Source organism: Gossypium hirsutum, chromosome A05 (assembly GCF_007990345.1).
Source record: "Gossypium hirsutum isolate 1008001.06 chromosome A05, Gossypium_hirsutum_v2.1, whole genome shotgun sequence".
Taxonomy (NCBI): Eukaryota; Viridiplantae; Streptophyta; class Magnoliopsida; order Malvales; family Malvaceae; genus Gossypium; species Gossypium hirsutum.
The window spans coordinates 97,986,046-98,003,747 of record NC_053428.1 but is presented as its reverse complement, the minus strand read 5'-3'; the positions used below and the strand labels follow the sequence as shown (position 1 = coordinate 98,003,747).

Sequence of the window (17,702 nt, the reverse complement as noted above, 5' to 3'; positions counted from 1 at the left end):
ATGGATTTTTGTATGTAAATTTGTTCATAATTTAGCAAATTACTGGGTTGCTGTGAATTTATTCGTAACAGTATAAACATGAGTTTAGTAATTCTGAGTTTAAGAAATATAATTAATCCAACACAAGTATGTTACATTGATTAAATCTTATTCGAAATCTGCACTAGAACTCTTTTGTTTTATTTAAATCATTTACTTAGTTTTTAAATCGTTTTTGCCCATCTTCTAAAACCAAATTATTTTTACTTCACCAAAGTGTTTTGCAATTAATTTCATAAACAATTTTTTTTACAGTTCCTGTGGGTACGATAACTCGACATTTACTTGTCACTTTATTACTTGTTGCGATTGTGTACACTTGCACATTTTTCCGTCGTTCCAAGTTTTTGGCGCCGTTGCCGGGGACTGTTTTCAGAAGTCATTATTTGTGAATTTGTTAGTTTTACATTTTGGTTTATTTTTTTGTTTAATTTTTAACTTAATTAATTTTTCTTTGATAATTTCAGGTGTTTATGAGTATTGACCAGATTATTGACTTACTCCCTATAGACCCTGAGATTGAACGAACTTTCCGACAGCGAAGAAGACAAGCGAACCAGAGAAGGACTGAAGGAATGAATTTTAAGAATATGAATCAAGGAAATGGAGCAAACCTTGCTCAAAATCCTATCCTTATTGCTGACGATAAGGATAGAGCCTTAAGGCAATATGCTGTGCCAGTATTTAACGATCTTAATCCGGGTATTAAGACACCCGAAATTGAGGCACAACAATTTGAGCTAAAGCCAGTCATGTTCCAGATGCTTCAGACAGTGGGCCAATTCAGTGGAATGCCTACCGAAGATCCTCGTCTTCATTTAAAACTATTTTTGGAGGTGAACGACTCTTTCAAATTAGCTGGAGTTATCGAAGATACATTACGATTGAAGCTGTTCCCGTACTCACTAAGGGACAGTGCTCGAGCTTGGTTGAATTCATTGCCACCAAACTCAATTTCTACATGGCAAGAGTTAGCCGAAAGATTCTTCATGAAGTATTTCCCGCCAAGCAAGAATGCTAAATTGAGGAACGAGATCACTTCCTTCCAACAAATGGATGATGAATCCTTGTATGAGGTATGGGAACGATTCAAAGAACTACTAAGGAAATGCCCTCATCACGGAATCCCACACTGCATCCAACTTGAGACATTTTATAATGGTCTCAATGCTCACAACAGGATGGTAGTGGATGCTTCTGCTAACGGTGCTCTCCTTTCTAAGTCTTATAATGAGGCTTATGAAATCATCGAGAGGATCGCCAGTAACAATTATCAATGGCCGACCAATCGAGTCGCATCAGGAAAATGAGTCGCTGGAATACATGAAGTGGACGCTCTCACTTCACTTGCATCTCTGGTATCTTCAACATCCTCAATGTTTAAGAATCTTATCGCTAATGGGTCTAATAGTTTTGCAGCCCAACCACCTCACCAATTTGAGAGTATAGCCTGTGTTTATTGTGGGGAAGGACATTTGCTCAAAGAATGTCCATCAAACCCCGAATATGTATATTACATGAGTAACCAGAACCAAAATCGAGGAAGGCAAGGACTGCAATCCAACTTCTACAACCCATCGTGGCAAAACCATCCGAATTTTTCCTGGAGTAACCAAGGGGCTGGAACTAGTAACAACTATGCTCAATCTAGACCGACTCAGCCACCTAGTTTTTCCCAACAAGTTCAGAAACCAGCTCAGGCTAAATCATCCAATAACTGAGAGAATTTATTGAAGGCATACATGGCAAAAAATGATGCCACTCTAAGGAATTTGGAGAATCAAGTGGGCTAGCTTGCTACTGAACTTAGGAACCGACCACAAGGTGCTTTACCTAGTGATACGGAGAATCCAAGAAATTCAGGGAAGGAACATTGTAAAGCGTTGACATTGAGGAGCGGAAAGACAGTAGAGCCCAACACTATCGAAGCTGAAAAAGAGCCAGCTGATGCTCAAGACTCAAAAGAAGTTCAACCGAGTATTGAAATTCCAGTTGCACAAGAACCAGAATTTGCAAAACCAGACAAGGTAATTCCAGAACTAGCTAATTCTGATCAACTAACAACTCCGCTAGATGTAGAATTGCCACAGAAAACGAATCAACCAGTTCCAGTAAAAAAACCTCGACCACCCTACCCTCAAAGACTTCAGAAGTAGAAGCAGGAAATTTAATTCAAGAAAGTCCTAGACGTATTCAAGCAACTTCATATCAACATCTTGTTGGTTGAAGCACTTGAATAAATGCCGAACTACGTCAAGTTTATGAAGGATATCCTGTCCAAAAAACAAAGACTTTGAGAATTTGAGACGGTAGCTCTGACGAAGGAATGCAGTGCATATCTTCAAGAAAAACTACCCCTAAAGCTGAAGGATCCTGGATGTTTTACCATACCTTGCAACATTGGAGCAACATATTGTGGTAAGGCATTATGTGACATAGGTGCAAGTATTAACTTGATGCCTATGTCAATATTTAGAAAGTTGGGGATAAGTGAAGTTAGACCTACTATGATTACACTTCAACTAGCATATCGATCCTTAGCACATCCAAAAGGAAAAATCGAGGATGTATTGGTACGTGTAGATAAATTTATCTTTCCTACTGATTTTGTTATCCTAGACTTTGAAGCAGACAAAGAAGTGCCGATTATCCTAGGAAGACCGTTCTTAGCAACTGGAAGGACCCTTATAGATGTGTAGAAGGGCGAGCTTACGATGCGTGTTCAGGATGACCAGGTAACATTTAATGTTTTTAAGTTTATGCGATTTCCTGACACAATTGATGATTGTTCTGCAGTATCCAATTTAGAGGATTTAATAGTGGAAAAGGAGCTCAAGTATGCTGAGGATCAGTTGAAACAAATTTTAACATCAGATCCTCCAAATTATGAAGAGGAGGATGAATACTTAGCTTTGTTATAAGCTAATCAAAGGGGATTTAATCCGCAATCCTGCTTTGAATCTTTGGAGCTAGAAAAAAGGGATTATGCCCAACCAAAAGCGTTAATCGAGGAGCCACCTAAATTAGAACTAAAGGTGCTTCCCTCACATTTGAAATATGTTTATTTAGGTAACGCTTCTACTTTGCCTGTGATCGTTTCAGCAGAATTAACTACTGAGCAAGAAGATAAAATCATCTTGGTGTTGAAACAATTCAAGAAGGCTATCGGATAGACCATAGCCGATATCTGTAGTATTAGTCCATCTGTATGCATGAATAAGATTATCCTAGAAGATGGCGAAAAAGGGACGATTGATGGACAACGAAAACTGAACCCCATCATGAAAGACATGGTAAAAAAAGAGATTATCAAGTGGTTAGATGCGGGTATCATTTATCCCATCTCAGATAGTTCGTGGGTAAGTCCGGTCCAGTGCGTGCCAAAGAAGGGAGGTATCACAGTCATAGAAAACAAGAATAACGAGTTGATACCAACTAGAACAGTTACGGGATGGAGGATTTGCATCGATTACCGGAAGCTGAACAAGGCGACTAGGAAAGATCACTTTCGTTTGCCGTTCTTAGACCAGATGATGGATAGACTCGTTGGACGAGACTATGACTGTTTTCTCAATGGAAACTCGGGGTATAATCAGATTACAGTAGCACCAGAAGATCAGCACAAGACAATGTTCACCTGCCCGTATGGTACATTTGCATTTAGACGCATGCCATTTGGTTTATGTAATGCACCTGCTACATTTCAAAGATGTATGATGTATATTTTTATTAACATGGTTGAAAAGTACTTGGAAGTTTTTATGGATGACTTTTCAGTGTTTGGAGATACTTACGATCATTTCTTAGCCAATCTAGCTAAGGTACTAAGACGATACGAAGAAACAAATCTAGTACTTAACTGGGAAAAGTGCCATTTCATGGTACGAGAAGGAATTGTTCTAGGGTATCAGATAACGAGACATAGAATCGAGGTAGATAAAGCAAAGGTAGATGTTATCGAGAAACTCCCACCTTCAACATCTGTAAAGGGTGTTAGGAGCTTCTTGGGTCACGCCGGGTTTTATCGAAGATTTATCAAAGACTTATCCAAAATTGCTAAACCCTTATGCAAATTATTGGAGAAGGACACGACGTTCAAGTTCGATGATGAATGCTTAAAGGCTTTCAAGGATTTGAAGATTCGACTAGTTACGGCACCCATAATTGTCACACCAGACTGGGATCTACCATTTGAATTAATGTGTGACGCAAGCGATTTCGCGATAGGAGTTGTTATGGGCCAACGAAGGAACAAAGTTTTTCATCCCATCTATTATGCAAGCCAGACTCTTACAGGAGCTCAACTGAACTATGCGGTAACAGAAAAAGAATTACTTGCTATTGTATTTGCTTTTGAAAAGTTTCGATCTTACCTTGTAGGTACCAAAGTAACTATTTATACGGGCCACTCGGCAATCAAGTACTTACTTGCCAAGAAAGATGCTAAGCCGAGACTAATCCGGTGGGTGCTTCTACTTCAAGAGTTCGATCTAGAAATTCAAGATCGAAAGGGAGTAGAAAACCAAGTAGCAGATCACTTGTCCAGATTGGAGCCTCAAGAAGGGAATTCTCCTATTATACCAATTCAAGAAACGTTTCCAAATGAACACATACTGAAGGTAAGTCATGTCCATAGTACCCCTTGGTTTACTGATATTGCTAACTATTTAGCTTGTGGTTTGATGCCAATTGATAAGACTTATCAACAAAGGAGGAAGTTTCTTCACGATGTTAAGTACTATTTCTGGGAAGAGCCATATTTGTTTAAAAAGTGTGCAGATCAGATGATCAGGAGATGTGTGGCGGAAGATGAAGTACAAAAGATTTTATACCATTGTCACTTAGCTCCGAGTGGGGGACATTTCAGAGGTACTCGTACGACGGCCAAAGTATTGCAAGCCGAATTCTTTTGGCCAACACTATTCAAGGATGCATACGCGTACTTAAAGAGTTGTGACCGGTGTCAAAGGGTTGGAAATATCACCAACAGAAATGAGATGCCTCGAACAGACATCATTGAGGTAGAATTGTTTGATGTATGGGGTATTGACTTTCTTGGTCCTTTCCCTCTGTCTTTTGGTCACAAGTATATATTGGTAGCAGTAGACTATGTGTCCAAATGGGTCGAGGCTGAAGCTTATCCAAAAAACGATGCTAGGGTTGTAATTAAGTTCTTGCAGAAACACATGTTCACAAGGTTTGGAACCCCAAGAGCTATCATTAGTGATGAAGGGTCCCACTTCGTGAACAAGTGGTTAAGATGGTTATTAGACAAGCACGGAGTGAAACACAAGGTTGCAACAGCTTACCATTCGCAGACGAATGGGCAAGTTGAACTGGCAAATAAGGAAATCAAAGGCATACTTGAGAAGGTAGTCTGCCCAAACCGACGTGATTGGTCCAAAAGGTTGGATGATGCTTTATGGGCTTATAGAATAGCATACAAGACACCTCTAGGGATGTCACCTTATAGGTTGGTCTTTGGAAAAGCATGTCATCTACCTTTAGAGTTAGAGCACAAGGCTTACTGGGCTCTTCGACAACTCAACTTGGATCCTAAGCTTGCTAAAGAGAAATAGATGCTCCAACTCAATGAGCTAGAAGAATTCCGGCTATTCTCCTACGAAAATGCCAAATTACTCAATGAAAGACTTAAGAAATGGCATGACAAGCACATTCGAGTTCGAGAATCTAAAGCAGGTCAGCGAGTTTTGTTATTTAATTCCAGACTAAAATTCTTTCCAGGTAAGCTAAAATCACGTTGGTTCGGTCCATTTACGATCCATCATGTCTATCCATACGGAGTTGTCGAGCTCCAAGGTAAGGGAGGTAATTTTCGAGTTAACGCTCAGCGCCTGAAACACTATTGGGGAGATAAGATTGAACGAAATGAAATTTCGTTCATTTTATCGGATGTTTAAAATTTTCCTATGTTTTTTTAAATAAATGATTTAAGGTATATTTTCAGGACTAGTATGTTTAAATAAATTCTATTTAGGAGATTGGAACTTAAGCGAGACCGCTTGTGATCCCTCTAATCTTTCCTGGGAATTGATTTTAACATAATTTTCCTAAAAATTATTCTCTAAGTAGAGATTTTAATATTTTATTTTTCAAATAAAAAGGTCAATTTTGACCCGAGTTTTAAATTGCGACTCAATTTCAAATTTTCATTAAGTCTAGGGACTTAATTGAAGTATTTTTAAAATTTGGTTGCTCTTTTCGTAAATAATAAAAACTAGATGGCTCTTTTTTGTAAATATTTTCAAAAGGCTTCTAGAATAAATGTTTTTTAATTTTAAAAAATGATAATTATTAATATATAATTATACCCGTTATAGTAGATATTAATTATTATCAATTTTAGGATTTTATTCTATAAGGTTTTAATAAAGATAATAAGATGATAATCTTTAATATATAATTATATCTATTATAATTTATATATTAATCTTTATCATTCTAGCATAGAATTAGGATTAATTTTATTTTATCTTTGTTTAAAATAAATTAAATAGCAATTAATAATTTAATATGCATATATCTAATTATTAATTGTTGTTATCTTTATATAGGATTAGAACTTAGAATTTTTATTAATTAAATTGTTTTAAGAATTCTATTTTAATTCCTATTTCTTCCTCTATAAATACCACCCATCTTCCCATTCATCCAACATTTAAAACCCAAAGCACCAAAACACCAAAGTGCCGAAGCCCCTAGCAACAGCAGCACCAAGCAGTCGGCCAGCACACGCCCAGCTCCATCGCACACACGTCCCGCGCACACAACGTGCCTCAGCTCACACCAGGCCTTCACCCCGCGTGCGATACCTGCCCTTCGCACCATCCTGCGAGCGCCCAGGTCCTACTTGCTACCGAACGCTCATGTGTTGATTGCTTCCAGCCTTACTGCGCATCACTGCTCCCAAACGCACCACGCCCGCCCGTCTTAGCTGCTTGTGCAGCACATACCCACACCATTATCCCTAGCTAAAATCGTCCCAACCTCCTTAATTTGCTATCTTTTTATCCATTATTAATTTATTAGGAGTTTTTTTAATTCTTATAAAAATGTGGTTAAACATGCCTCGCAAAAGAACTCGTGCTACCACTCAAATTAATGAAACACAAAATAAGTTCCACTATGAAGAAGCCAAAGTGAGATATGACAGTATCTTAAAAAATCAACAGATGCATTCAGAAAAAGGCTTTACATTGAAGGAGAGCAACTACTGAGACTTTATGGCACATATTCGTCAAGTTGCTGAAACCCTCAATTGGAAGCTATTTTGTGAAAAGAGATCTAGCGTGGATGAGGAGCTAGTTCGTGAGTTTTATGCGAATTTAACTTCAAGCGAGATGACAGAAGTTCCAGTCCATGGAATCAAGGTACCAATAAATTCAAATGCTATTAATGAGTTCTTTGAATTACCAGATTTCGAAAATGATGAATATTTCATATTGATGAGCAATATCAAGCCTGAAAATTTTCAAGAAATTCTCGAGGAACTGACAGTTCAGGGTTCTACATGGACTGTGTCAAAACAAGGAATCCACAATTGTCGAAGAGAATATTTGACTCCACTCGCGAAGGTATGGTTTTACTTCATCCGATTCATCCTTATGCCTAGCTTACATAGGACTACAATCTCATTAGAGTGAATGGTCTTATTGTACTCGATCCTAACTGGTAAGACCATTGATGTGGGGAAGATCATCTTGAGGGAGATACAGAATTGTGCCATTAAACGCTCTAGCCCTGCTCATTTCCCTTTTATAATAACAATTCTATGCTTGAAAGCTAAAATTCTTGCAAATGTAAGGAAGACAGGGTATAGCCAAGGCACAATCACGGATTAGGACCTTTACCGAGTAGTTGGAGACTCAGTCCTACAGAAATGAATTGAAGTAAGTGAGGAACCGGAGGACCCTGATGAAGAAGAAGATCCCACGATGCAATCATTCGAAGTCCCTGAAAAGGTAGAATCAGTGGAGCCAGAAGCGGAACCTGATGCTGAAATTTTAATGTTTAGAGCTCAACTGCCTAGCCCAGACCTTCGAAATGAGCTATCAAAATTGATGGACTTAATGCAACATATGCAATGGCAGCAACAAGCCTACTGGAGATACTAAAAAATAAGGGATGACTCGATGAGAAGTGCTTTTAAGAAAATATACAGTGACCCGTTTATTTTTGTGCCTGAGTTTCCAGATTTTATATTTGAACCATGGAGTCCATTATAAAAAAAGGAATGAAGTGATTCATGAAAATGCGATAATGATGGAGGAAAAGATGAGTCAAATTCGGAAGAGTCTTCAAATAAATAAAGGGGGGATCTTGACTTTATTTTATTTCCGTTCTTAGGTCATTTTAGGATTAAGTTTAATTAGAAATCTTTTTTTTTTGCATAATAAAACAAGATAGGGAAATCACTAATAAAATATGAGCAAGTCACAAAGGTATAAAGTGTGGCAATAGATATATACATGTCTAGGATTGGATTTAGAAAGAGTTTAATACTTAACCAGTCAAATTGACTCACCTCCTCTTTTCTAAAATCCTACTTGGTGTATAATATTTTTTCACTTTAAACAATGAGGACATTGTTCATTTTAAGTTGGGGGGACCGAAAATTTGAATTATTTCCACTCAGAATAAAATTCTTCTTTTAAATTATGATTAGGATATTTTGTTCAAAAATTTGAATTTTGTTAAGTATGCTCAATTTGAGTATGAATAAAGTTATATTATTTCAATAAATTATTATGTTAGTTTAATAATGACATGAATTTATTTTTAATAAAGCATGCAAATTCGTACCATAAAATTTTTAGTCTTTAGGAGAGTTATGTATGCATGAAAGTTTAAGTCTTTAGAATTGACTTAGTAGTTTCTTGAGGAGAAATCCTAGGGAGCAAGGAACGTTGGAAATGATTTAGGCAACTATTGTTGGACCGTTTGAGCCTTTCAAGCCCACCGTGGTAAAATTTTATCCTTTGAAACCCAATTTTGAGACTATATGGCCTAATTTTATTTCGACCCTTACAATAATTAGCCATTACTTTTCGCTTAATGATCTTAAAATTGTCCCAAACACTAGACTCAGTAATATTCAAGATGTACTTCGAAAATAAGTTTGGGAGAGTTGAAAAGAAGTATCAATTGCTCGAGAATTGTAGTACACAAAGTAAGTGCTCGTGTAAAAAAAAAAGAGAGAGCAAATGTATTTGAAAAAGATGTACAAAAGAGCATATAAAAGTCAAGTTGGTGTATCGAAGGTAAAAACTCCGAAGGTTCGATTGAGGCTGAGTCTAAGGTTTTTAAACCAAATTTATCCATCCTTCACCTACCCCTAGCCTAGCCACGTTACAACCTTGATAAAGACCTATTAATTAAAAGTCCTCATGCTACCTACATTAGGGGAGAGAAATTGCTACGATCAACATATGAAGACATAAGTTAAGCTCAATGATTGCAACTTAGTCTTGAATAAAGGAATAAAAATCAAATTGGTAAGGGTTAACATGTCTTGTTACAAAAGCATTTAGTCTAAATTTTGCTATTATAATAAGTTGTTGAATTTAATTTGAACAATATGTATACTTAAGTTAGCATAATTATCAGATTTCTTATTTTCGAGCATAAGTATTGTCTATCCATAATTTTGAAAAAAATTTTGTTCTAAAGGAATTTTTCAAAGGTGTTTCCGAGAAATTCTTTTCAAAATTTGTGCATTACTCGGGATGAGTAATGAATTAAGTTTGGGGGTGTGGAAACACAAAAATTTATATACTTTTTCATACCCAATTTTTCTTAAATTCATGCAAATTCGGTTAAATTCTTGTCAAAAAATAATTAATTATTATAAAATAATTAAGTCATCTTAAAAATATGAACATGGTGAATTTATTTAATTTTATACTTAAATTTGACTAATTTTGAGTATTTTCGACAGATTTGCGCAAAGGGTGAAAATTGGCTCGGCTAACACTGCTGAAAACACAAAACCGAGAAGCAATTTGAAGTATCGAGGCACTTTAATTTCAAACCTAAGAATGGTCCAGAAATTTGTATTAATTCATAATTTAATTAATTTTAATTTATTCCCCATTTAATTTGGGTTAAATAAATTATTTTTAATTAATTATGGAGAAAGGGTCCAGTTGAACTGCACTGGTCGAGCCAGATTGAGTGAACCAAACCAGCCACTAAATGGGCAGCCTAGAACCGTCCATATGCTGACCCAAATCAGCATTTTAGCTGATTAAATATGCTTGCAAAAATGCCCTCAAAAGACTTCTAAATTGCATTCAAACCCCACCTTACATTATGGCTTTGTAGATTTGCCCCAAGCTTAAAATAGTAAAGTTGAAACTCTCAACTTTGCCATGTGTGTGGCCGGCCAAGGGAGGGCTCTTTGGCTGATGGAATTTTCTAATTTTAGTAGCCACAATCAGCTATAAAAGCCACCCCTTGCTGATCATTCAAAGCATCCCTCACTTCACATCATTCTCACATTCCCTCTGTCACTTTTCTCTCTTTTTTTCATTCCATTCCCTCTTGTTCAAGTGTCGATTTCTTCTCTTGGGAAAGAGGTTTCCATCAACCATTTTGAAGTAGCAATTAGGTGTTCATAAGCCACCTTGATAGCCAAGGCCAATGAAGAACGAAGAACGGAGCAACTAGTCAAGCCACGGAGAAACACCGGATTTGCCTCTTGTTCCCTAACTCTTTAATTTTTGTTGTTGTTTTGATGAACATGTTTATGAATATTTATGCTATTGAAATGGTTATTTTAATCAATTCATCTTAAATTATGTTTGTATTGGGTTGATTATATTCTGCCTGCTTGAATTGTTAAAATTGTGTTTATGTTGTTATAAGCCTCGGTAAGATGCTTGGTTCAGTAAAATCATGCCCAAGTTATTTTTGAGTTACGACTGTAAGGTAACTAATGAATTAATTATTTAAATGAATTGAAATTTTAATTACTTGACACAATACTTAATCAGTACATGTTTATTCTTCTAAGGTAGCTAAAGGTTAGATTAGCAATGTATCTGGCGATATCATTGCCTTGCATAACTTGCAAGATTATTGTGATTAAATTTTTTCAAGGTAGGGATATCTTGTTACTTCACAAGGTCTTTTATATGCTTATTAGATTTAATTAATCGTTTTAATTGACATAGGGATATGCAAGAGATTGGTTCAATTTAATGAGTATGTATGTGCAATAACATGTTTTGCTTGCTAGAATCTATTTAGTCTGTTGAATTGACATAGAGATATGTCAAGAGATGAATGACTTTTTGTATGTCATAAGTTAGCAAATTACCGGGTTGCTGTGAATTTATTCGTAACAGTATAAACATGAGTTTAGTAATTACGAGTTTAAGAAATATAATTAATCCAACACAAGTATGTTACATTGATTAAATCTTATTTGAAATCGTGCACTAGAACTCTTTTGTTTTATTTAAGTCATTTATTTAGTTTTTAAATAGTTTTTGCCCATATTCTAAAACCAAATTATTTTTACTTCACCAAAGTGTTTTACAATTAATTTTTCATAAACAATTCTTTTTACAGTCCCTGTGGGTACGATAACTTGACATTTACTTGTCACTTTATTACTTGTTCCGATTGTGTACACTTGCACATTTTTCCGTTGTTCCACTTACTCTCCTCTCTTTTCCATTTTTCTATAGTATCGCCAAGCTAGCTCAGAGATCGAAGGATGTCGGAGCTCAATTCACACTATCAAACTAATCTTTTGGGTATAGTGAATTTAAGTATTTTGAGTATGGCATGTATAGAAACTTGGTCTTTTTGTTATATGTCATATTTGTGTAGCCAGATGTGTTGACTTATAAAGATTTAATGATTTATTTTGTATATGGCCATGAGATATGATCCATATTAATTATGGGATGTGATCCTATTCATACATGCAAATGTTGTGGTTAAATTCAATTGGCATGGATGAATTATGGAAATGATTATGGATGTTTGATGATGGAAATGTGAGTAAATGACATAAAAACAACTAAGGCATGAATGTATGAAATGGAAGTAAATTGATGTTTCATATTTCATGTTGTTTGGTAAGCTTGGTCTAACTAAAATATGAAGTCCTAAACAGTTATAAATTGATAAGAAGTTGATATGCAATAGCCATGCTTGTGAATGTGTAGGTGCTCATTTATGCTATGTAGAATGTCATTGAGATGTGTAAGTGTACATGTGTTATTGAGGGTGACAAAGGCTTGGAAAATAGCCTCAGAATTATCCACAAGGGTAGACACACAGGCATGTGTCTAGACTGTGTGTGACACACGGTCTGCCCCATGGGCGTTTGATTCGACCGTGTGTCCCCTGTACCCTAATTAGGTAAAATAAAATGCCCAGTAGTAAACACATGGGCATAGACACAGTCGTCTGTTTCAGTCATGTGAAGGACAAGGCCTCAGGACATGAGCGTGTGCCCAGGCCGTGTGAAGTCTGCACTTAATTTTTGGAATTTAATTCGCCACACGGCCTAAGCACACGGGCGTGTGACTTAGACGTGTGATTTAAATTATGTTGACGTCATAAATAGAGAGTTACACGGGTTGAGGACACATGCGTGTCCTAAGCTACACGGGCGTGTGTGACCACACGGCCTACCCACACAGGCGTGTGACTTTGTTTCATGAAAATTTTTTAAGTTTTCCCAAAGTTTTCTAAAGTTCTCGGTTTAGTCCCGAACTATACCCTATATATGTTTTGGGCCTCGCAGGCCCATATAAGTGATAATTAGCATATGTAAGAATGAATTTAATTTGAACGGAATTTTATGGCCCGGTTTTTTATGAATGTTTATGGTTGAGTCTGGTAACGCCTCGGACCTTGTCTCAGTGACGGATTACGGGGAAGGGGTGTTACAGGAGAGGTGTATAGAAACTAACTTGGTATTGAATTGAGAAAAAATTCACCTTATGGTAACAAACAACATTATTCTTGGGCATCGAATTTCAAAGAAGGGATTAGAGATTGATCGAGCAAAAATCAAAGTCATTGAAAAGCTACTGCTTCCATCCTCCATTCGTGGGATCATAACTTTTCAGGGCATGTTGGAATTTACCGACTACTATATTTTATTTTTGTTTCACAATATAACAATTCTTAAGGAGTTATAAGGTAATTATGAGATTATATCATTTTGATTTTTGTTAATTATTTATATAAATTGTTTGTTGTTTTTTATTTAATAACAATCCATTACTCATATTATTTAATTATTATTTTTAAAATGTTGAATTTTATATAATTGTAATAACTAAATATAATGGATGATATTGTAATTTTTAAAAATAATTTGCAAATAATAATTAATTAATGCTTTAAAAATTATGCAAATTAAATTATTTGCAAAAAGAAAAAGTAATCCTAAAATATTTAGGGAATATTGAAATCACCTTTGAGTATGAAATACCATATTAAAAGAATGATAAAATTTTAAATAATATTTATTCAATATTAGATAAATCAATAATTAATTTTATAATTTAGATTTCATATCAAATTGTGATTGAGAATCTAATTTTAATAAGTAAACTTGATATTCAACATTATATATCATACATATTATATATATACACATGCATGATTTCTTTTGTTTTTGGGAATATTGAGTTTTGGGGCAAGATAATATATACTACTTTTACAATATTAAAATATGGTATCTAAATAGTATATTTCTATAATATTTTATACAGATATCATTATTTTATATTATTTGTGAAAAAACATCTTTTAAAAAAAATTATAGCGAAATTTAATATACAGGATAAGAAACTAGTTAAATCTAATATTACTTGGTGAGATATATTTCACTCTTGACAATAATTTTGTATCATTAATTGTTTATTTTGTTACTATTTTTATTCAGAACTTTCCAATGGTTACCCTCCTTATCCACCTTTTCTTGTCGTTTTATTCTCTTCACTGGTTCAGTTAGTCAGCCTGATCCAGCCTTGTGTGAATGCCACCTCATTTCTATCCAAATTCAACTGCTCAATAGAAATGGAAACGGGATTATTTGAAGTTGACAGAATGTCAGATTTAGAATTTTCGTGAATATTGCCTTGGTTTTCAATTGTGATAATATTTCCTTTTCTTTTTTATTCATCCTTCACGGTCTCTTCTACGTTCATCCGTTAGTACCTCCGTAATCTGATTTCTTGACATGAACACAATGAATGCAAATATATGTCGAGCCGAATGAGTTTAATTACGTATCTTTGAACGACAACTACCCACCGGGGGATCAGCATCTTTTCTCACGCTTACTTTTTTGTATATCCAGTTTCCATTGAAAGACCGTCGATACTTGACTGCTCATGTCAGATAGAAAAAAGTATCTTCTTGCTTTAGGCCAAATAGAGAAACAAAAAACAATCAAAACTATATTTTAAGCTGGAATTTGGTTACCTACTTGTATCTAAAACAAAACCATACCATTAGTTTGCAAGAGAATAAAAATTAATTAAAAGCTCTAAGCTGTAACTACTTTTGTAACAATTAATCAAAAAAATAAATATTTAAGATATCCAACATGAATTATTTTCCAGATATGCAAAGGTTCTTCACTTCAATCTAATCAACTAAGCTTTACCCATAGTAAATGAGAAATCCATTTGATCAAATTAATTGAACTCAAAAGAATAATAAACATACACACAGATTACAAGAACATTTCTCTGTTTAAACTTATTGGGTTTTTTCAAGACCTCTTGTTTTTGCATCCCAATAGCAAAGAGAAGTAAAACAAAATCCGAAACAGGAAACCCCATGCCACTGTAATCAACAAGCAATTCCATTTGCTTAAATCTGTAATCCCTTCTTGTTTGAGAATGTCCAAACCTGTTGTCATACATGTTGACCTTGAAATTCTCACCCCCAAACTCTTGCTTACTGATTGCAATAATCTCACTTTCATGGCGGAAGGGATTTCTCCAAGCGGTGAATTGTCAAATATTTGAATCCCTCTCACAAGGCACTTTGAAGGGTTTTCAAATTCGTTTCGTAAAACTGCTTCATATGGGTATTTCACAAGGGACAAGTAATGGAACCATATCCAGTAACCTGGGACTCTGTCGCGGTTGATGAAGAAGCCGCTGAAGAGTAAGAAATACGCTAAAATAGCGACCACGATCGTGTAGCCTAACATCACATGCGGGACGACACCCGAAAGAAATGTCACGAACGAACTTCCAGACCAAAAAGAAGCAAACATTATTAAGAAATAGAATAAGAATCCTATAGAATAAGAATCCTGATAATCCACCATCCAGTCCTACTGCCCAGAATGTTGCCATTGCGAAAGCAAAGGAAAGGAAAATCAAGCCCGGCAACGCCACCAATGCATTTGATATAACATATGATAATCTCCTGTAAGCGTTGTAAGCCGTTTCTCTCATGAAAATATACCTTTCTTGGAGAAAAACCGGGAGAGCATCGGCACAAGTGTAATATGTTGTCGACATTGCGAATGCAAAAAACCCTAATCTTTCTTGCACCCCTTTTGGTGAATTATCAAGTTACCAAAATACCGTTGCTAAAATGGATCCTGTCACTAAAACTGCTGCCAAACGAATTCCAAACAACTCCGGCATCCGTTTTGAATTTAGGATCGATCGCTTCGACAATACCACCATTTCTTTCCAAAATGGATTTGCAAACGTTGGAACCATGGAAGATGAATTAATATCATTTGTAGCACCTGGAACAAGTTTGCCTCGAGATATACTGGCACAAATTGCTTCTTTTAGTGACAAGCCGAGTTGATCCGGATCGGAGTCTCTAGTATGCTTCATGCTTTGCCATGACTTGTTGAATTCAACCAAACTTTTTGTTCCTCCAGGAGATCCTTCGAGTTCTCGGATTAAGTCCAGGGCAAACTCCGTTTTGTTCTCGTTCTCGGGTATCGGATGCCCAAACTCGGAGAAATACAGCGGGAGATTCGTCGGTGAACCACTGTAAACAGTTTGTCCACGGGATAAAAATATCAATCGATCGAGCAATCCAAGAATTCGATAACTCGGCTGATGAATTGACATTACAACAATGCTTCCACTCTGAGCTATCCTCTGTAAAACCTTCACCACCATGAAAGCACTGGTTGAATCCAACCCAGATGTAGGCTCATCTAAGAAAAGAATAATGGGGTCGTGAATTATATCGATTCCGATCGATACGCGACGACGCTCTCCACCGGAAACACCACGATGACCTTCATCGCCGATAATAGTTTTGGCTGCATTTCTTAAGCCTAATTGATCGATCAAGACTTGAACTCGCATTTTCTTCTTAGATTTCGACGAAGTCCGAGGAAGGCGAAACTCAGCTGCGAACGTTAAAGTTTCTTCGACAGTGAGCATTGGGAAAAGCAAATCATCTTGCATAACATAAGCTGAAATCACTTTCAACATTCGAGACTCCAAGGCTTCGCCATTTAAAGTGACGTTTCCTTTAAAACTCCCTTTAGCTATTCTGTTGGCTAAAGCATCAATTAGCGTCGATTTACCCGAACCACTCGCTCCGAGCACAGCCAGTATCTCACCGTCTCGAGCTTCACCGGAGATATCGTTAAGCAACATCTTGGTCCTCGTAAAATAACTATCTCCGGCGGCAAGTGGATTGCCAATGACAGCAGCATCTGCAGTGGCGCTTCCGCCACTCCATCTGAAGAAACTAGGCAGCGCCATTTTGCGAGGAACCTTTACACTATACGTAAGGTTGTTAAAGGAAAGTACAAATTGTATGGGGCGCGGGTCAGAGATGTCGACGAGAAGTTCATGGACGGAAGTTTGGTCGCCAGTGGCTTCTTTCCGTGTATCACCGACGTGTTGAAGTAGTTGGCCAAGCGTCGATGAAGGTGCTGTGGCTGTTGAGAATTCGCCGGCTATAAGCTCCAATGAGTGTTGAAAATACGGGGTAGGAGAATCATTATTGGAGGATACGTTTTGGGCTACAATAGGAGACATGGAGGGTTTAACGTTTAAGACAAGAAGAATAATGGAGAAATGGATGTTTGTTTTGGTTTTGAAGAATTCTCTATATATTGGAATTTTAATATTAATTGTTAGTTTATTAGTAAAATTTTCGATACCGTTTGATGGGACGGTAATAGAGCGGTCACCTAAATCTGAAATGAGGAGGTTCATGGAAGGAGAAGAATAGGACAGGAGGGCGGTTTTGATTGATGGTGATATGGGTTTCAGAATGATGATTGAATGACACGTGGTGTAATAGGGGGTTTTGAGTTAGATGGTGATGGAAATGGAATGCGGCGTAAAGGAGGAACTTTCCTAAAAATCTTTCAATTTTAAATAATAGAGGAATGAATCAATCAGTATGTCGCTTCAATGCTTTAGCTAACATACCGGAAAATATTTCGCAACTCAATAAGGAAGATTCTGGGATCCTTCAAAATTAAAAATAAAAGGACATTGGAAATTCTTTGGAAGATCAAACTTTGGAAAGTGGTTTTGGTGAATGATAAAGGCCAGCTGGTAATTTTAAATAGGATAAATTTTTCTATTTCTATTACTTTAATTAGAATAATTGTCCTTGAGGAATTGCACTCTGAAGAATCCACATTCACATTATGAGTT

The 17,702-nt window shown here is 36.3% G+C and overlaps 1 non-coding gene and 1 pseudogene across 1 annotated transcript; both read right to left on the bottom strand.

Moving 5' to 3' along the window:
• Positions 1 to 1,058: 1,058 nt before the first annotated feature.
• Positions 1,059 to 1,165, bottom strand: LOC121230088 (small nucleolar RNA R71). The gene has a single exon (XR_005928040.1). It is a non-coding gene; the product is annotated as a small nucleolar RNA R71 (small nucleolar RNA).
• A 13,644-nt stretch (positions 1,166 to 14,809) lies between these two features.
• Positions 14,810 to 17,072, bottom strand: LOC107960983 (ABC transporter G family member 6-like; annotated as a pseudogene).
• Positions 17,073 to 17,702: the final 630 nt, after the last annotated feature.